Source organism: Parambassis ranga, chromosome 9, assembly GCF_900634625.1.
Source record: "Parambassis ranga chromosome 9, fParRan2.1, whole genome shotgun sequence".
NCBI lineage: Eukaryota > Metazoa > Chordata > Actinopteri > Ambassidae > Parambassis > Parambassis ranga.
The window spans coordinates 9,898,565-9,918,516 of NC_041030.1; the positions used below are offsets into that span (position 1 = coordinate 9,898,565).

The 19,952-nt window shown below is 41.9% G+C and overlaps 1 protein-coding gene across 9 annotated transcripts in view; it reads left to right on the forward strand.

Annotated features, from left to right (window-relative positions):
* The window catches only part of kiaa0825 (KIAA0825 ortholog), a 98,497-nt gene that overhangs the window by 66,887 nt on the left and 11,658 nt on the right, over window positions 1-19,952 (forward strand). Inside the window, exon 25 of one of the 9 annotated variants that reach the window (XR_003671215.1) lies at window positions 18,042-18,153. The exons of 6 other annotated variants lie outside the window; for them this stretch is intronic. The gene's annotated coding sequence lies outside the window, so the exon portion shown is untranslated. Of the gene's footprint in view, window positions 1-18,041; window positions 18,187-19,952 lie in introns of all 9 variants that reach the window. 2 more of the 9 variants (XR_003671216.1, XR_003671217.1) reach the window with 2 other exon arrangements.

Genomic DNA, 19,952 nt, shown 5'->3' on the forward strand with positions numbered 1-19,952 from the left:
GTTTTTTTCATGCTCTGAACTTTTTCACCCATTTTTTTCAAGGTATCTTTTTTCCTTGTGTGTCACAACAAATAGACACAGCTTAGAGAGCTGTGAAGTGATGAGCTTCAGTGATGAGCCACATGCTCCTAACATTTCATAACTGTCCAGGGTTAAACTGTAAAAGTAAATCTACACTCAAAAATAAACTACTTTTTGACCAATGTACCAGAAATTCTGCAGAAAAAAATAGACCAAAAAATACAGTACATTTGTAGATGTTTTATTCATGCACAACTGGACATACTAGAAAATGGCATGTCTATTATCTGTAACTAAAACTGAGGTTTCTTATTTAGTATGCAAGTGACACGAGCACTCCTCCTAATAAAGGTGGCATACTGTCATGGTGCAAGTCAGCTGGATGGAGAGAGGAGGTAATGGGGTGAGGTATATACGGATTTAACAGTCATAGGCCAGATGAGGCAGGATGTACAGCTTCATAAACTCAACTCAACAGAAAGAGAAAGAGAGGTAGAATTACAGTGTTAGAAAGTCAGATGCACTCTTTTCCTATCTGTGCATTCCCCTCATCCTTTTCCTCCATCCCTCTCTTTTTCTCCCTTCTTTAACCCACACCTGAACCTGTCAGCTCTGTATTGCAGAGAATTTTCCGGCAGCTCTTCGACATCTCACTCTCGCCCTGCCTGTCAAAGACCGCTGAGGGCAGAGAGAGAGAGAAAGAGAGAAAGAAAGAGAGAGAGAGAGAGAGAGAGAGAGAGAGAGAGAGGATGTACTGATGAATCCTCTCACAGAGCAGAGAGTTCACCTCTCAGGTAATCCTATAAAAAGCCAAGGTGAGATGCTCCTCTGCCTCCTGCTCATTATAGCATCTTTACCCAGCACTGTAGCCACTGCTCTCTACCTAGAGGTATATTGGGATGGTGCAGAAATGAGGGGTGGGGGGTGTTAGGGAGTTGGGCAGGTGGGGCCAAAGAGAAAGAGAGTGAGGAAGACCTCTCTATGCACATTGTGCTTGCACATTGCACTGCATACACCACATCTGTTAGACTTTTTTGTACCTCTCCTTCTTCTTCTCCTCCTTCTTCTTTTCTCTCTCTTTCTCTCTCTCTATGTCCCTCCCTCCCTCCGCTCCCCTCTCAGTTCCTTTTTTAATCTTTTATTCATAGCTTAGCAGGTGATGAAAAATTTATGCCCTGAGTCTGGCATTGAAATAAATGCAAAACGAAAACAGAAGCAGTTTATACTGACAGTCTGAATATCTCTATCTAGAACAAGGCTGCTTGCTGCAAATCAGGAAGCCTGGTGCTCTCCTGTTAACTCCGCTGTGTAAATGATGCTTTGTGGCTTCCTGTGAAGCCAGAAGATTAGTGTGTTTTGTTTTTTCCCTCTACTCTCCTCCTGTCATCTTACCAGAGGGGAGGGAAGTGGGCACTTTTTTTGGGCAGTATATTTCAAATCTTTTCAGTAACTCCCCTCCCACATCCACTCATCCACTCCACCTCCACCTCCCTGGCCCATCCTCTTTTACCAGTCCCCCTACTCTCTTGACTTGTTTTCAGGTAGCCGATCAAAGTGGGAAAAAGTGTTAGATTTGTTGTTCTACATGTATGTGATGGCTGTTTGTATTCTCAGGTGTATTCTCAAATATTGTGTGCATGTCTGTGTGTGTGTGTGTGTGTGAGTATGCAAACCTCAGAAGCTTCAAAGTCCCCAGCCTGGCTTAAAAACACATCCACCCACACATGCAGATACACACATACAAGTTCGCCCTTACGGCTTATAAGAGGGGACTATCCCTCTCTTTGGAAGTATTATATAGAGGCTAACTCTTCCCGCCAGCACCGGCATATTGCTGCTGTTGGTTTTGGAAGTGGTATCTCTCTCTCTCTCTCTCTCTCTCTCTTTCTCCAACCTTCATTGTAAGTCTCTGTTTTTATGAAACTCAACCAGGCAATCTATAAAAAAACGGTTTGTGCAATAAAAAAACAGCTGTGATAGTGAATGCATCACGTGAATCAATAAAAGTTGTACAATCTTTACAGCATGATTGTTGTTAAATGTGTAGAGACCTCATGCCTTGTACCGGTACATGTGCGTGAGACCAACTGAGCGCATAAGGACATGCACATAAGCATCACTGTGTGTGTGTGTATGTGTGTGCATATTTGGTGCGTTGTGAAGTCCTGCTGTCAGCTGTAATGATGTGTTGTGGTAGAGTGCTGAGAGCGAAGAGGCCGGCTTGGCCTCAGCAATGGATCTAACTACCGATCTGATACTCTCTGACAGCCGGGGAGAGTGGGGGAAGAAGGAGAGAGAGAGAGAGAGAGAGAGAGAGAGAGAGGAGAAAGATCAGATTTAGGGCACAGAGAAGGGATGGCAAGAAGTTAGAGCAGTCAATGAGGAGAGAGGGATGAAGGACAAGGCAGGGCTGAAAGAAGTGACGTTTCACTGTGCAGCTCTTCATAGCTATATTTAACAACAAACTATATTTTTGGCCATTTAAATTTAGCCACTGATTTCAAAGCAAAACAGTTTTTCTTCCTATTTAAAGACTTGATATAGTCAATTTACAGTAAGACATATTCCTCTGGGAATTATCAGGGAAACACTTGCATTACATGTGTCCAAGTGTGTACATGTTTGTGCATGTACATGGGTGTGAATGTGTGTGTATATCTGTGTGTGTGGGTGTGTGTCTGGCCTTGCCACTGTGCCAATCTTTGGCAGATTGTGGCGGTGCGTAGCGAAGACAAGTCGCCCAGCAATTAAATAAAGATCTCTAATTGGCTGCTTCATATTAGGGTCAGCAGCTGGAAAGAGAAGAGAGGTTGGTCGCATGCACTTTAACAGACACTCACAGTGTGTATACATGTTACACGCGCATATGCTCACATTCATATACTCACATACACAAACATGTGCGGCTCCTGAACAAAATTCAATTATTAATGGACTGATTGCTCGAGTGGAGCTTCTCTGGGAATCCGAACCTGCCACACTGAATAAAATAAAACCACTGCTTTACATTTTCATTATACCAAACCATGTTTTAAATTGCAAATGCATCTCGGAAATCCACCGTCGCCCCTCCTTCCTTTGCGCCAACCACCCCCTCCCCACCCCCCAACCCCCCTCTTCCTTGCTGTCTCACTACAGCAACCCTCTTCACTTTCCATACTCCTCCTCCTTGTCCCCTTCCAGTTCTATGTATCCATGCATGTGCATACACAAACACACATACATGCATATTTTACTGCTGTGGTGTGTGTGTGTACCACCACCATTAAGCAGTCTTATTAAAGGGAAAGGCTGTGTGTGTTTGTGAGAGAGGAGTTGTGTGCATGAGGAAGTGCTTCTGGGCCACGGCGGAGCTCCTTCGCTTATTTGCAATCAGGTCAGACAGACAGCACAGCCACATACACCACTGTCACCTCCCTCTAGACTTCCTTCTCTCTCTCTCTCTCTCTCTCCCCCATCCCTCTCTTCTATCTCTCCTCCCCCTCTTCTGTGTTTTTTTTTCCTTCTCCAGCACCAGTGAAATAGCACATTTTGTCAGGAGTTGGATATCTCAATTATCTCCCTCGTAATACCGAGTACCTTCCTCTTTGTTTCGCCGGCTCACTCTGTCTTTCTCTCTCTCTCTTTTGTACCCTTGTTCCCCTGCCTCTTAAATTTCCATTTCTAATTTACCTCTATATATTTCATCCTCACCTTGCTCGCCCCCATTCTGTCATAGGTTAACTTAAAGCCAAAATACTGACTACACAATGCCTACTTGTGTTCTCGTGCGACAGGGGTTTTGTTGTTTTCACGCCTGGCTTTCTTTTTTTTTTTTTTATGAGTGTGTCTGTGTTCAACCTGTGAGCTTAATTTTAGCCCACAAGGTCTTTCCCTCTTGTTTTTTCTTGGTTTTTGCGCTTCCAGGATCACTTGCCTGTTGGAAGTTTCTGTTTTTCTGCTGCTCACCCTAACCACCCATTTCCTCTAATGTTTATTCCAATCAAACTGCTGGTGCTGTTGCTTTTGGAAATTTAAATTGCATGTCCTCCTGTGCACCAAAAGGACTTGACACCAGATGTTTACAGCAGCAACTTCGAAAAAAAAAATGTGGAGAAAATGAAGTGGCTGTAAGAATCACTATTATATTGTTATGTCATTTTGCAATAGTATAGCCTGATGGAAATTTACATGAAATTGCAGCAGTCTATTACTTCAGTTCAAACCTTCTTGTGATTGCTGTACTTCTATACAGTACAATCACACCAGCATACCTTTACCGTACATGTGCAGCAGGTATCCTCCATTGTCTGTAGGTTATCTCACTGTGGGACCTCACACAGCTGCTTCTCTTATGTTTCTGGAAGTTGTTTGTGCCTTTGTGTAGTTATTGTGTGCTTCACTGTGTGTGCATGCTCAGAGCACCCACATATCTTTGAGTTTGCTGGTAAACATGTATGTGTGTGTGTGTGTGTGTGTGCAACATTTTTATGCATACCTCCCTCGCTCCCTCTCTGTGTTACTATTTTTTTTCAGCTGTTCCTTTTTTCATTTGTTCTCTCTGTTCATTTGTGTGTGTGTTTGAGAGAGGATGTAAGTGAAACTGAGAGAGAGAGAGAGACTTGTGGTTATGGTAGGGGCAGAGAGGCTCATGGGAGTTGTGCTGAGGGCCATAGTATCATTCTACTGTCTCTCAGGGCACATTGTTTATGCATGGGGCCACATATGCAGCAGGCACCGACACTCACTGCATACTCCCAGAGATACTGTGTGGCTGTATTTGTGTGTGCATGTCTGTGTGCACATAAAAAGTGTGTATAGTATGCGCAGGCATACGTACTTGCCGGTTTATGTTTGTAAGTATGTGCATAAGTGTTTGTCTTTTTGTGTGTGTGCAGGCTCCAGACACGATTAGAGCCCACAGGTGGGACAGTGATCTCATCCTCTGCTCTCCATCTCTGACGTGTCAGCACCCTGCTGGCCATGTTGTTCACCTTCACACTGTTTCTCTCTCTCCACTGTCTGGAAACCTGTTCATACACACACACAAAGCATACACGTTTGCATATGTATGTGGCTGTGATGTATGTGTGTATGTGTGTTCGTTACAGTTTGATTTTGTGCATGTGAGTTCGCTAGTCAGACTAGTGGAAGGTCAAGTACTTCTGCCTGCTATCTCCTCCTTCCTTCTGCTTTCTCCCAGAGAGAAACAAGCTTGTGCCAGATGTCCTGTTAACAATCACCCCTCAGTCCTTCCTGACTTCTCCTCCATTTGTCTGTCCTTTCATCCTCCTTTTCCTCATTTAATTAACTTCATCCAGTAAAAGTGTCTAAGACAGGGACTCTTCAGTCTGTGTACTGTTTCTCACACATTCGTGCATATTTACTGACCCGCCGTATGTTCCCTTCTTCTCTGCTATGGGAGAGGTAGGTTTATGATCATCTTTTCCAATTAACACATCTTTGCACTCACACCTGTACACATACGCTCCAAATGATTCTCTGACCACTTTAGTGTGGTGATTTTTGACTGATATCATACTTATATCATACTCATATTACAGAGATGTAAATTTTGATCATTTTCACTGCCTTCTTTTGCCCGTTTTGCTTAATAAAATGAAATGCTTGATATTAATGTCTAATTTATGCATTACCTTCACACCACCTGCACCTGTGCACCAGATTTAAAAAAACAAAACACCAAAGACTGCTTGTCACAGCAATTTTTTTAAAGTCGTCGTTTTTTTTTTTTTAGCTTTCCAGTTTTGCATTTATTTGTTATAAAATTATTGTCAATTGAAATGTTGCAAACAAAAACATTTGGTCCAAGTTTGATAGCAAAGTGTTTATTATACATTTAGCTACATATGGTCTGCAGTCAGACATATGTGTCACCACTAATTAGAATACAGTTTTAACATCAGAGTAGATGTCAGAGGTGCCATGAAGTAATGGCAGGTATATCTGAGCTATTCACTTGTCATAGTGTGTCTGCCTCCTGGCCAATCTACATTCAGCTTCTTCATCTTAACAGATATTGTAGAAATTATCTATGTATGTGCTGCATTGATGTTGCACTGTGTAATGAAGTGATGTGTTCTCCTCCTCCTGTGAGTGTCAGTCAGGAGTGGCTTTGAAAGAAATGTGTCATTGCAGCCTTGACAACAAGGTGGCACTCTGCACTAAGACAAATCCCCTGAGGCATTTCTATCCCCCAGAGGACACCTTTACACGCAGCGTTCTTCTCTATCTATATACTGTGTTTGAATGTGATGCAGAAAATGTGCTCTTTCTGGTTGTGATTAGACTTTTGTGGCTTAATATGGCTACCCCTAACCTGTGTTACATGTATTTTTATGGTGTGCATGCATGAATTATAATGAATTATAAATACACAATGAATATCCCATGAGTTAAAAAGTAAAAAAAATTGTCATATAAGTTTTAAAGAAGTGTTTGAATGACCTCATTTGTGTCAGATGGAAACAGTTAAGACAATCAAAGTTGGATGGATAATTACATTTGACCTTTTTTTTTTTAATTAATTAAATTTTTTTGTACAATCAAATTTGGAAAGTTTTTACAAAATGCTGTTATGTTTGCGATACCTTCAGGGACAGTAAAAACCACTGAGGTGTGTGAGTGTGAGTGTCATGTTATCACTTCCTTTAAATACACCACTGATAGTTTCACAGCAAATTTCATCTTCAGTCTGAAGTGTGTTAAAATTCTTTATCACATTCACAGTTCAGACTTCATTCAGCATTTGCTGAACTGTATGACTGTTACACATCTTGAGAAACCCTTTGTTAAAAAAAGGCTCATACACTGCAGGCCTTTACATTTCAAAGCTGCTTTCCAAACTATATTAATTTTAGCCCTATGGAGTGGTATTAGCAAACATTATGTAATGGGTGCTGTGTCCTCAGGTGTCTCTAGCTGAAGAATGCAATTCTCTCTGTCATTTTCTCTTATTCTTTGCACATTGTTTGACACGGCTGTGCCTAGATGCTTAGATAATTCTTTTGGACTAGCAGCATATGCATAGCGCTCTGTTCTGTGCCTTACTGAAGTCAATGTCCCCACACATTTAAAAGTTTTTGTTTTCCTTTTTCAAACCACCGTCCCCCTCGTCTGCACCTGTGGGTGCTCTGTCACAGGAGTTGAAGCTGCTGGAAGAGAATATGCAGAAATCACAACTAACTTACTGAAAAGAATTTTTCAATCATATTACAAAAATGTGATGTCAGTTAATTTATTCAAATAATTGCCTAGGTCTATGCATGTCTGGGTGTGTGCAGCCAGTCACCTCATATCTTCTTAAGCAAAGTCCAGGTAGCAGTATGGGTGGGTGTTCTTACTGGAAAGAGATCACTGGCAAATGTGCCCAGAGCCATCTGCACCAGACCTCATACTGCAACATCTGTGATACTCACACACACACACTCAGCCCCTCACCATCCCACGAGAAGTACACACTTCTGTGTTGTCACACTGCTGTTATGTAGCTGTCATATACTGAACATATGGCACTACCCCCCCCCCCCCCAAACCTTAAGGCCTAACGTCAGATGTGACAAGCTATGTAGAATTAGTCTCAATTCTTCTTCGTAATAAAGGGTAGTTATTCACATTATGTTGAGGTCACTCTCATAGCAACTGTCAAATTAGGGCGCATTTTGATTTGATTGCCCAACTACGTGCAGGGAGAGGCAATGATGAGTGATTTTCAGCCTGCACTTCAATAAAGGCTGATTTGTAATGGCCATGTAGAGCTTAGTCGATGGCTGAGGTCATCCAAAACTTGTTTTTCCACGCTGTGTGTTATTATGGTACATCAGAGCATGCAGCTGATAACGGGAGTGTACAGTAATGTTTTGCCATACTTAAAGCTCTAAGATTGACATGTCTATATGTGAAATACAGCAACAGTATCTCAACTGGTTGTCAGGTGTGGATGGAATGGTGTGCGGTTTGAAGTTTGTATGATTGTGCTTGTCTTCAATAAGACTGAAAATTATGCAAACCTCTCTGGCAAACAAAAAGCTGTCAAAGAAATGTTTCTAAACAGATGCACAGGATTTAAGATGCTTATAAAATACATTAATAATCACTATATTTTAAGAGTATTTATATATTGTATTCGTTACCAGCATTACTACTGCTTACTGCTCATACTTTCTTTCGGTCCTCTTTTCTCACTTTACGTTGCCATAACAATAAGGAATATTGCTGTTTGTTAAGTTAGATCAAACTAATTTAAGTTTTAAGGCAGAGGGCAGAAATGAAAGATCACACTATAGTAGCATAGCATAACACAATTTTTTTTATTATGTGTTGTATTGGGAAAAAAATGTGATGAACCGCAATGCTGTTGCTATTGTTTATACATTAATTTGTATTGTTTATCATAGATAATATCTGGGTGTTTTTTAATCTATTGGACAGATTTGCAGCAATCACTTGTGCTGGAAAACATTAAAGCAATCTGGCACTGCTGACCTGTAATGCTCTGTGAAATATCTTCTTTCTGTTTCACTTGTAAATATTACATATATCTGAGTCCACTTTGTGTGCACAGTAGCCTATCAGTGAAGACTAATCACGTTGCTGTTGTGATGATTGCATAGTCTTAATCTGTTGCTTTAAGGGTTGTCTGTTAGATTCAGTGTTAGACTTTCCACTGTTTAACTGTGATCACTGTTATTAGGACATCAACTGTTAATGAATAGAAAGGTTTTATTTGTGCTCTTGTCTCAAATATAAGTACAAGTGCTGCATCAAGAGAAAGAATCGTTGCCATTGTCATTGTCTTCTAAATGCCGACTTTTATAAGCTACAATTTTGTTGTACAACTATTTCCCCGTTTCAACTTTTACATTTTCTGCCTCTTCTCCCTAGCTGACTTTACTGGCTGAGAGAATTCAGTATATTATCTCTTTATTACACATTCACCAGTTTCATTATCAGTCGTTTAGAACCAGAAAAAGTCTCTTGGGTTGTTTTTTTTTCTTGTCCTGATCCCAATCCCAGTCATTCTATATTGAGCATATGTTAAGTCCCAATCTGCTTTTAACACTTTACACTACATAATACAGCTTCACCACTTAAAGGGCTACCGGTACATTACATTTTGTAGAACTGGACCAATTCAGGTCTGATTTCGTCTGTAGTACATATAGTCTTCCCTGTGATGTTGTGGTTCTGCTTTAGCTTGGGCATGTGTGGCTGCCAGTGAACCTGGCACGTCTGAATTTATTGATGGTTTGACAGCTGATGCTGATGCTGAAGCACCAGGGTGAATGCATGAGTTCTCCGTCTGTTTGGATTCAGACAAATACATCAAAACTCTTTTGATGTCGTTTCATCATTCTGCAGGAGAGCATATAAAACAATTGCAATCAAGAAGCTATTCAAGGTGAAGAGATGCCAACTGGCCAAGTCAATGACCTAATCTAAATCTGACCAAATAATAAAGACTAAAACTAAGCTATAGAAGTCAACAAGCAGGTAGCATGTTATATTTATGGGCCGGTCAGTGATCACAGTTTATTTTTTTCTGTAAGGATGTTAGCTGTCTCAAATAAGGGCTTAGACGTGGCTGTATTGTTTAATTTCAAAGTGAATGAGCTGAAGCATAGTCTGAAGGATAAAAAATGTCTCCAAGGTCTTTGTCTAAACCCTACAGCATCTTTTAGCCTACAGCACAAATCAGCAAAAGACACACAACTATTGCTGCTGCATATACAAGACTAAAAGTATGTTATAGTGCTTTAATGCATACAAATTTGTGTTTGTGACAGCATACACATCCGCCGATAAGTATTCACAAATGCATAAAGCTTTATATTGATAATACCATTCGATTAAAAATAAAATCCTTAATTGGCTCTGATGCTAATTCTGCATATCTCTGCTCTAAATCCCCCTCTTTGCTTCTTACTCACCTTCTTGCCATCAATGTGTTTGATGGTGGAGGTCCAATCCTGACTCAGTGTTTACCTCTTCACCCCCTCCCCACCTCCTCTTTACACCTCTCTCTCTCTCTCTCTCTCTCTCTCTCTCTCTTTCACCCCCACCCCTAGCCCCACTCCTCTAAAAGTGAAAGTGATGATTGCTTTAAAAGACCATACAGACACGTTGGCAGCCATTATCTATGGTTAGAGAGGACCAAGAAGAGAGCCAGCCTTTTATCTAGACGACTCTACCTCCCTTCAAACCCCCGTCCCTCCCCCCCTCCCCCCTGCTGGTTTGTGTATGTCAGAGCTGCGTAATTTGGCCCAACGTATGGCCCAGCGTGCCACAGTTAATGAGGGGCTGTTTGAGAGTTAAATGCACATGAATAATCATCGGGGAGCTGGAGCTACAGAGGAAAAAGAGGGAGAGAGAGAGAGAGAGAGAGAGATTTTAATATCAACACACACAGAGTGAGTTGAGGGACTGAGTGATCAGAGACAGACAGTGTAGACGTGTAATGTTAACTGTGTTACAGGCCAGAGATTAATGGTCCAGTCAAGAGAAAGATTTTTTGCTCTAAAAATGTAACTGCTGCATGTGCATCTTTGAACAACATTTACCAAATTATGTTAAAAAAAGACAATCAATGTTGAAACCCAAACCAAAGCTAACGCTATCCATGATTGAGCTACTAACAAGAAATATTTCTGTGTTTTCCCTCTGAGGGATGAGCACACGTGTGGAAAATGGGCTTCCAGGCAAAAATAAATAACCCAAGCCTGATGTTCAGCAGTGCTGCCCTAGGATATGAGAATCTTTAGCAGCTGCAATTAGCTCTATTGAATAGCTGGCGTGCAGGCTTTGGCTGCTAAATGGCCTGTTGTCGACATGTTTGTGGGCTTGTCAGGTGTTTGCATGGCTCGTGGTGGGTGGATTTCTCTCCCTGGAGAGTAAACAGCATGTATCTGTGTTGGGTTCCAGTGAGAACATAGTACACAGCAGCAACTACAAGTGTTAAAATTGCATTTGTTTGGTTTTGTTTTCAATCTAATAGTTGGTTATATGTACTGTATATTGTAGCATGTTGACAGTCAACTTTTCTTGGCTTCTTACTTCCACAAGCCAGATGAATTAGAACTGAGTCCACATATTATCCAAGTGCTGATTTAACACACTAATTAGACCACGGTGCAGGGGTGTTTAAACACGCAGGGAACCCTGTGCTCCAACAAAGACCCACTCTGCCCAGCACCAGCTATCAGAGAGAAGGAGTGTAATGGTAGAAGTCAAAACAGGGCCATTCATTTGCTCTTGTTGAGCTAAGTGCATTCTTGGCTCACAGTCGGGGGGCATCGCACCAGACTGTGCGGCTAAAGCCAGAGAGCCCATTTGCGGAGGCAAATGTCACCATGTCACACCGCCCTGCATCTCTGCATCTTTCTCTCTCTGGCTGGTACCCTGCCGTGCCCTTCAGCTGTAACTCTTTCTCTGTGTGTTTACATCTGTTTCTGCTTTCTCTTTCTCTGTTTCACCCTGTGTGTCACTCTCAAACCCCTCATCATGTCCATCTTTCTGTCTTTCAAATGAGTTGTTGCTTACACAAGATTTTTCTTTTTTTCACCACTTTGCATCTGCCTCAAAAGGCCTCCAAATGTTACCCCTGCAGCTCAGCTTGTTTTGACTCTGTGTCTTTCTATTCCTCTTCGGGTGTTACCTTTTTTTTTCTTGCCAGTGATCATTTAGCCTTCGCTAAACACTAAAAGTGGGTAGACTTTTCACAACATTATAGTCTATGTCATCTTCACTGCATTTACTTATTTTGTCTCTTTCTTCTCTTCTTCTGTCAGCTATAGTGGACATTTTGTTGTGTGTTTATAACACAAAGGTGGAGAGTGATCTTCTTTACACTTCCTATCCCACATTCCTTCTCCCTTGCTTTTCTTCCCTCCCTCACTTGTTTGACATAGAGACTGTTTCATCTTTCTGGTGTCTGTTTGCATTGCAACCAGAGGGCACCCCGCACAGTTTGCATGTTGCCACTCTATCTCAAAACCAAACAGTGTGCATGTGCTCTTGGCCCGGCAAAATGTTGTATAAGGCAGCAAACGTGTGTGCGGAGCTGCCAAGATAATGAATAGGCGACGCAGCTCATGCATGCTAATGTTATGTTGTAAGCAGTTTTGTTGACAAGTGCTAATACTTCTTTCATACTATCATCAAAAGCAGCTAATACAACAGCCATTACTCCACAGCACTCCATGCAAGACATGATGGATTGTGACCTTAATATAGGTTAGCTGAGTTTTGAAAGTTAAACAACCTGCAATAAATCACAGAATTATTACAATGCGCTTTAATTGGTTAAGGACTGTTTATTTCCTAAAGAGGTAGGAAAAATTGGGTTTCTGCACTTTTTAATTTGCAAAGTGCATTTTCATTACAAATGGCAGTTTAATATTACCCTCCTTTGTCATGCAAAATACGCAACACACTGGCAATCTATTAATTGGACAAAAATGCGGTGCCAGCGTAAATCCTCCTCCTCTCTGACTCTGTCTCTCTCTCTCACTCTCTCTCTCTCCACCTCTCCAGTGGTAAGAGGTGGTAACATCGATCAGAAACAGAACTGGGGAGACAAAGTTAAACACTCACACTCACCCCATGCCAGTCTGTTTCATCTGCTGATGAATATACAACAACCAAACAGAATAAAAACACATGCAAAATAAAGCTGACAGGCCATTGTCTGCTCTATGTCAGCAGCTTATTAAGACATAGTAAATATGAGGGACACGCTGGTAATTATGCCTGCCCCCTGTTGGTTTTGGATTTCAGCTCTTCCTTAGAGCAGCAGATGATGATTCATACAGAGGAGAAAGAAGCTGCTGCAGTTTTACGTTTAACTGGAAACAATTGTAGTTTCAACAGGTCAAGAAAAGGTCCAAAGAGACCACTCACAAATCATATGTTACTTTCTTTGTATGTGTTGTTTTCTACTAATTATGCTAGCCTGCCTAGTAAGCAAACCCAACCATATTGTTTATTGATCTTCTAACTAAAAGTATTGGAAGAAGTTCAACATTGTTTCATTTAGTTATTTACTTATTGTTAGCTAAAAGTGGAGGGAGTAGAATCACATCCAACACAATAGCCAAGCTACTAGCTCGATGCAGAAGTGGGAGGGTCTTTTTTAGTGGAACAGTAACCATGCAGCTCCACTTTTTAACCTCTACCGTGCAGACTCCGGCTCTAAGGTGCCATCTTTTATCGACATGACTGCACCCACGAGTGAGATATTTTAGTCTCACATCGTCCGTGTGTTACTGTACATGTGCTGTATTACAGTAAAACACCCAAGCACATATAAGCAATGTCATTTAAAGTGTTGGAATACATTAAACATTGAGCTTATCTCATTTTTTGCACATTTGAGTTTGACATGCACTCATTATAATATGTTTGGTCCAACAAATTACTGTATTAAGAGAGTTGGTTAATTTTTGCTTCTTTATTCTAATGAAGTTCACATATGGGTTAAAGCAACATGAATCTTGAGAACTGAGACTAGAGTGCCGTATGACTCCCTGATGGCAGCATTACGACACGTTGCCAGCTGGCTTTGACAGGGTGCCACCCAGACATGTCACAGTGCTGTCCTGTGTCTCTAACCCCAGCCAACACACACACACACTCACAATACTCTACGCAACTCACACACATACACACACACACGCACTATCCCCTTGAGGCCATCACTCACCCGTCATTCTTTGATGCCTCGTAGACCAATCAGGCGCTGTCTCATGAGACGCAGTGTCACACATTTAAGGATGCATGACAAAGTGCTCCTTGATTTCCCAGTGGCCACTGTCTGCAGCCTGCTCACACTTCCACACACACACACACTCCCACTCCCACAATGTGCTTGCACCTACATCATGCTTTCATATGTGATAGAGGATACATGTCAAAGGACATTACATCAGCAGTAGGTGAGATACTGAGACTTTGGACTGAAAGGCAGAGTCTTGGGTCTACTCTGATAAAGAGACTAGTAGTTGTGTCAAAGGGTGTTTTTCATTCAAATTTCACATAAAACTCAATCAAAACACCAACTTTTAGACATCCAAGGCCTTTGGTTGAGCATAATTCAACATATGTAAAACCCCAAGTCATAAGTTATTGGGCTTTTGGACTGCTTTTGGTTTGGCTTTGGACCAACATCACTGACCCACAAGCACACTTTCATGATAGGGAGAAACTTCTCTTTAATGTTGACATTTTCAAACATGGAAAAAGCTCTGTGGTTGACCTGTGTTCTCTCTCTTTTCCTCTCCTGTTTTTCTCTGAATGTTTCTGTCTCTTTTTTCCTCTTTCATGCGTGTGAGCTTCTGCAGAATGGTTTTACTATTCGAATGGAAAGAGAGAGAGTGGAAGAGAGAGAGAGAAGAATTAGTAATAGCAATAGTCTGTTTGAGTTGTATGTGTCTCAAAGTTACCTTCGCATGACCCACAAAAACAGTGATTTTGTTCAGGGAAAAAGCATTTTGGACCCATTACTCAAGCCATTGTGGTTGTGCACTCATTTGAAACAAGGCATGGAAGGTGGGGGTAAAGGCGAGGAAAGGTATAGCGCCAAAGCTCAATTGCAAACATAGCTTTTATGCTGGATGAAAGCCGAACTTCAATTGGTGAGAGCTTTCAGGGTCCTGTGTATGGGTTGCATTGAAGAAAGGCATACAGTAATGTTACAAAGCCATTTGTGCCACACTTTTGCACAATTACAGCCTTTTCTCTAAAAATGTGTTGTTTATAATAGGTGACTGAGGCAACAATTGCACCGGAGTAGCTTTGATGCTGGGAGCTGTGTACAGTCAAGGCACAATGCACTAAACACGTGACAATGAAGAAGAGCATAATCTTCATAAACCAACAGCGAATCAACATTTAACAGCATTGTGTATAGTGTGTATATTTATGAAAAAAATGTTAGCTTCTCTTGTTTGTAAATCTTTGTATTTGTGTGTACGTGTGTCTGACTACTGTAAGGTTTGCCTTTTTCAAGAACAAGCACAAAGTGCAGTGAGACTCATGTCCCCCTCCTAACAAAGCCCTCTATCAATCACCACCAATTAGTGTTTTCTCCAGTGATAGAGGCCGCTATAGTCTGATGTTCTGACACCAGCTGCTGTGAATTCACTATTTTTCATAGGCTTGCTATATGAAACAGCAATTGTTTATGACGCAAAGCCTGCACTTATCCAAAAAGCAGCATCGTCTTATTTTTATGAGACATGAATCGGTCATAAATCAATTTACCAAACCGTATATCCTGAGTCTGGGTTTTAAAACCGGGTTTGTTTTGGTAATGGAGTAATCCTTTTTAATAGAAAATGCACACACCCACACTGCTCTTTTTAGAGAGTTTGATGGATTAGCTGTTCTGCCGAATTCCGTGGATGACATCCTGTAGTGGAAATCCAGGTGTGGTGATCCTTTTATTTTATTTTTTTCCCCCCTTTGCTCTTCCTCTGGGTGCTGGAAGATGAAGACTGGGTTGGTAATATGCCAAAAAAAATGAGGAGTCTGACAAGCCAAACAACATTGCATTAATGCTTTTATATAGGATAGTGTTTTCTACTTCATCTATCACAAATAGCTTCACTAATTTTTGTTTATAAGTTAAAGATTTGACCACTTTACATTCAGAAAGTTCCAAATTAATGAATTACTTTTTAGTTTTTACAGTAGTTTTATGGTTAATATTATTGTTTCCTCTAGCAGCTTTGTAATAACATAAATTATAATCATGCTTCTATTCTAACATAATTGTTGCTACTTCTACTAATTGATCAGAAGGGAAAGTTTAAATATTTTATGGCACCATCTTCCAAGAATAGGATTCCTCACCTCTTAGCTATTTGTTTTTCACTCCCCTCATCCTCTCTTTCACGGATTTCCATCCACAGATGGGGGTCAGGTATATACTCAGGTGTGCAGCAGACAAAGGTAAAAAGAGCACAAGTGAATCTCCTGTGACCACATCCATTTATCCAGCCATCTGTGGCTAAAACACTGACTGCATCCATTCTGCAACTTTGCAGTGTTTTCTTAAACATAAGGCGTGACATTAGAAAGTGAAAGTACCTGCAGCCATGTTCCGCCTGGCCTCAGGCGTGACGGGCCAGTCAGCGAGCAACATGAAACACCTGGATAGGAGCAGCAGTCAGCCAAAACTAGGACTGCTCTCTTGTTTTACTACTGTCTGAATCAGCTTTTTGTTGTTTTGTCTTCTTAATTTGGATTAGAGCCAATATAGGGAACCAGGGATGGTTGAACTCCAATGAAGAGTTCATGCCTTTGTGCAGCACCTCCAGCATGAAGCTGACTTACAACTCAGCTGGAACAAGACTCTGTGCTTTGCTCGTGTGCTCCGATACAGTACCAGCAGATATAGTTAAAAACACACACTTGCTGTTGACCTAACTGTCTCTCACACACAAACACTGAGGCGTGGGACACAGCCGCCCACAGAGACGCCTTTTTCACACACTGAGCACCTAAAGAAGATCACTATCCTGAGGATTTATGGATCCTAATAGACATTCCTTGCCGTACCCTGGATGAGATGTCAGAATTGATGGCATGCAGACTTTTATTACCTGGTATGGTGTGTGTAATTAGGTTAAATAGATGGGGTTGGACACGCATGGTAGAGGCTACATTTCTCACCCTGGCTGAATTTATTGGCCACACTCCGCTCTCTGAGGTCCGCTCTAATGCACTCATTTGCATGGGGGCACATGTAGCTGATGGGTGTGTTACTGTTACATCAACTGCTAAGCACAATGACAAGGGCCAGCTTTATGAATAGCTTGGTTCAGTGGTTGGCAGCGGCCTGGCTCACCAACTGCCTATTAGCTATGATATGAAAGCTGCCTGGCAAGTGTTAGATTGATACTTGACACTTCGAACAAAGCTCATTGTCATTGTAATTACTATACGTTGAGTCTTAATTTCATGGTCGTCCATATTGCCAGCATGATAGGGCTGTCTGTTACTTACATCTTCAGTAACAGCTGTCTATTCAGCCAGTGTATCCATCCGCCTTTCATATGTTCAGCAGTCTCAGAAATAACGACTTCATAATGACTATAATCACTTCAGATGTAATTATAATGCATAGCTATTGGTACAATTAAACAGTATTTTCTGAAGAAACATACCACTTTTTTTTCTTCCTCCAGATGTCCAATCAAGTGTAAATCACAGATAAACTAATAGCAGAGGACTATATGTGTTATGACCCGTTTATTGAATAGTCTTTAAAAGGAATCACTTTATACCAGTTACTCTGTCATTTGCTGGAGGGTCCATCCCATCTGTCTGTTAAGGACAAGCTGATAATGAAGTGTATTTGATGAAGTAAGTTGATAATGAGAGCGAGCCGGCCAGCCGTAATGATAGTGTAGGAGTTGAGACAGTGGCAGTAGCCTGCAGTGGTGGATGTGACTGTTCAGACTTTTTTGACCTTCACAGTTTCCCATCCAATGGCCATCATCTGATTGAATCATTGAGGAGGCGTGTGTGCTTGTGCATTTGTGGAAAGTGTGTGTGTGTGTGTGTTCTTGCAAATATGGCAGGATGATCTCATTCACCAAGGTCCCCCCCTCCTACTTTAGGGGGAACAAAAATAATCTTGCAAAGAGGGGCGTTCACATTCACACACATTCATGCACACATCCTCTCTGACTCCAAGGCCAGGCAATTGGCTTGGAGCAGCTGAACCATGTTACTCCACACACACGCACGGAAACACATACAGGCTCAGACACCGATTTACTTGAACCTGGCGACTTGACTGTGCGTCAAGACAAGCTTTATAAGCCCTCCACTGTGATGTGGGATGCATAGCAAAGCAATTTGTCTAATATGTTGTGTTCATTTTCTTTCTTTTGCAAGCATGCATTATTTCTTCCCCTCATACTCTTTTCACTGTCTTTTTACTCCCTTCCTTTTTGATACTCAACCACTATGTCCACCACTTTCTCCCCTTTTCACCCTACCCCCACCCACTGCAGGCTGGGAGACAGCATAGAGGGGTCTGCTGAAGACAGGGCCCATTGACAGGCTAGAGTGGCAGTAACTTATTGTCTATTGATGGAGTGTGACAAATCATGTGGGAACGCAGGGGTGCGTGGCAGTGTGAGCCAGGGTGTTGAGTACGTGAGTGTGCCTGCGTGTGTGCTTGCATCTCAGATGTGTGTGCGTACCCGCATGTGTTTAGTGCCTTTTTTGTGTCGTTGCCTGCATGTGTGTGTGTGTTTGTGCGTAGCATCTTAGTGTGGGGCAGGCGGGCATAGCCGGGACCCTTCACAGCTCATTTAGCCCAAATGGGGCCACCTGGGTGGTGAGGGAGCTCAGCAGGGCGGCCCTGGCATTCTGGAGTCCTGCTGACAGCCCCCAAATATAGGGGCTTCGCCGGGCCTATTAATCAACACAGCCACTCTGACAAATCACCACAACTATGACCTAATGAGAGAGAGGAAAAGGAAAGAGGTAGAGACATGATGGAGGAGGTGGAGGGGGAAACAAGGAGTTTATGGATGAAGGTGGAGGGGTTGTAAGCATGGAGGCTAAGTGGTGACAGAGAAAGCGGAGGCTTAATGAAAAGGAAATGAAAGAAGGAGTGGGTTGACATTACGACTGGCAATGCTGGCCATGGGGGTAAGGCATGAGGTAATAATGGGAAAACACTAACGCAGTTGTCATCTGTAGCTGATCCTCAGCTTTCGAACTCTACCCACCACAAACCAATTGATTCGTTATGAATGCCCAAATCATGCACTTATAGAATAGAGCATAGTAGATTACCTCAGCCCCACCGATTCTCAGTCGCCAGAAAAACAAATTAGACTACGAGCGCATCCTAGACACTTTTTTACAGATGCTTCAGAGCAAATTAGAGGTGAGAAGACATTTGATTTTGAGAGCAAACAACATTGATGTATGTCTCCTTCTCTGGTTCCCACCCTGAGGTGAGCTAGCATCTAATCTCTCCACTACCAATCTCAGGTCCAAATCACATTAGCCGGGATCAGAGGTGAAACTGGAGCTTTTCAACAGCAGCCTGTTCTCACTAATGAACCCCCATGGCCATCCACTGCATATTACAGTCACACTGAGTGAGGGGAAGAAACTTTTGCAATAATCATTATGTAATTGCACAATGCCTGGGTTTCCATTGCCCTGACATTTTGAAAGCTCGATAGCAATATCTTTATGCTTCTCTGTAGGGAATACATTTGAAATGCTTTACTGTATATGATTGATGGTTTTCTGAGGCTAAACAATCTACGTATTGTAATTATATAGTGTGGTGTCCGTCTGAAGTTTGTACCATATATTAGTTTATTTGCAATGAATTTGGAGATAGAACAACCTTGCTGACACTGGGTGAGTTAAGCAGCACAGTATCTCACTGAAGACACACTCATACACATATACTCTACGGACTGCTTATTCCCTTCTCTCACATCTTAAAAAAAAACCTGCAATAATGATTGAGCTCTACTTTTGCTGATTAATATGCGGCCTGCCACTGAACACTTGAGTGAATATTCAAAAGCAGCCCTCTTCTATTGACTTGTATCTGTCTGCTGTGCTGTCCAACCATGGGATCTATGTGATATACTAAGCCCCAGCCTGTCTGGTCAATTGACCAGCCCAGGATGGAAGGGCCACGGAGAGGATGCACAACTGCATGCTCCTCCCATCCATTACCTAGTTACCCTCTGAGTCTGTGGAACAAAACACACACATACACTTTTTGTTAGGGATGCACACACCATTTGCTCCCATTTCACACCCTTTGGGGAAGACTGTGTGTCTAAAGGCATTTGCTTTGCCAAGGTAACTAAAGGAAGGAACTTAATAAGGCTGATTGTTCCTTTTTGTGTATTGTGTGTAGCTTTGTGCTACATTTATTGTTA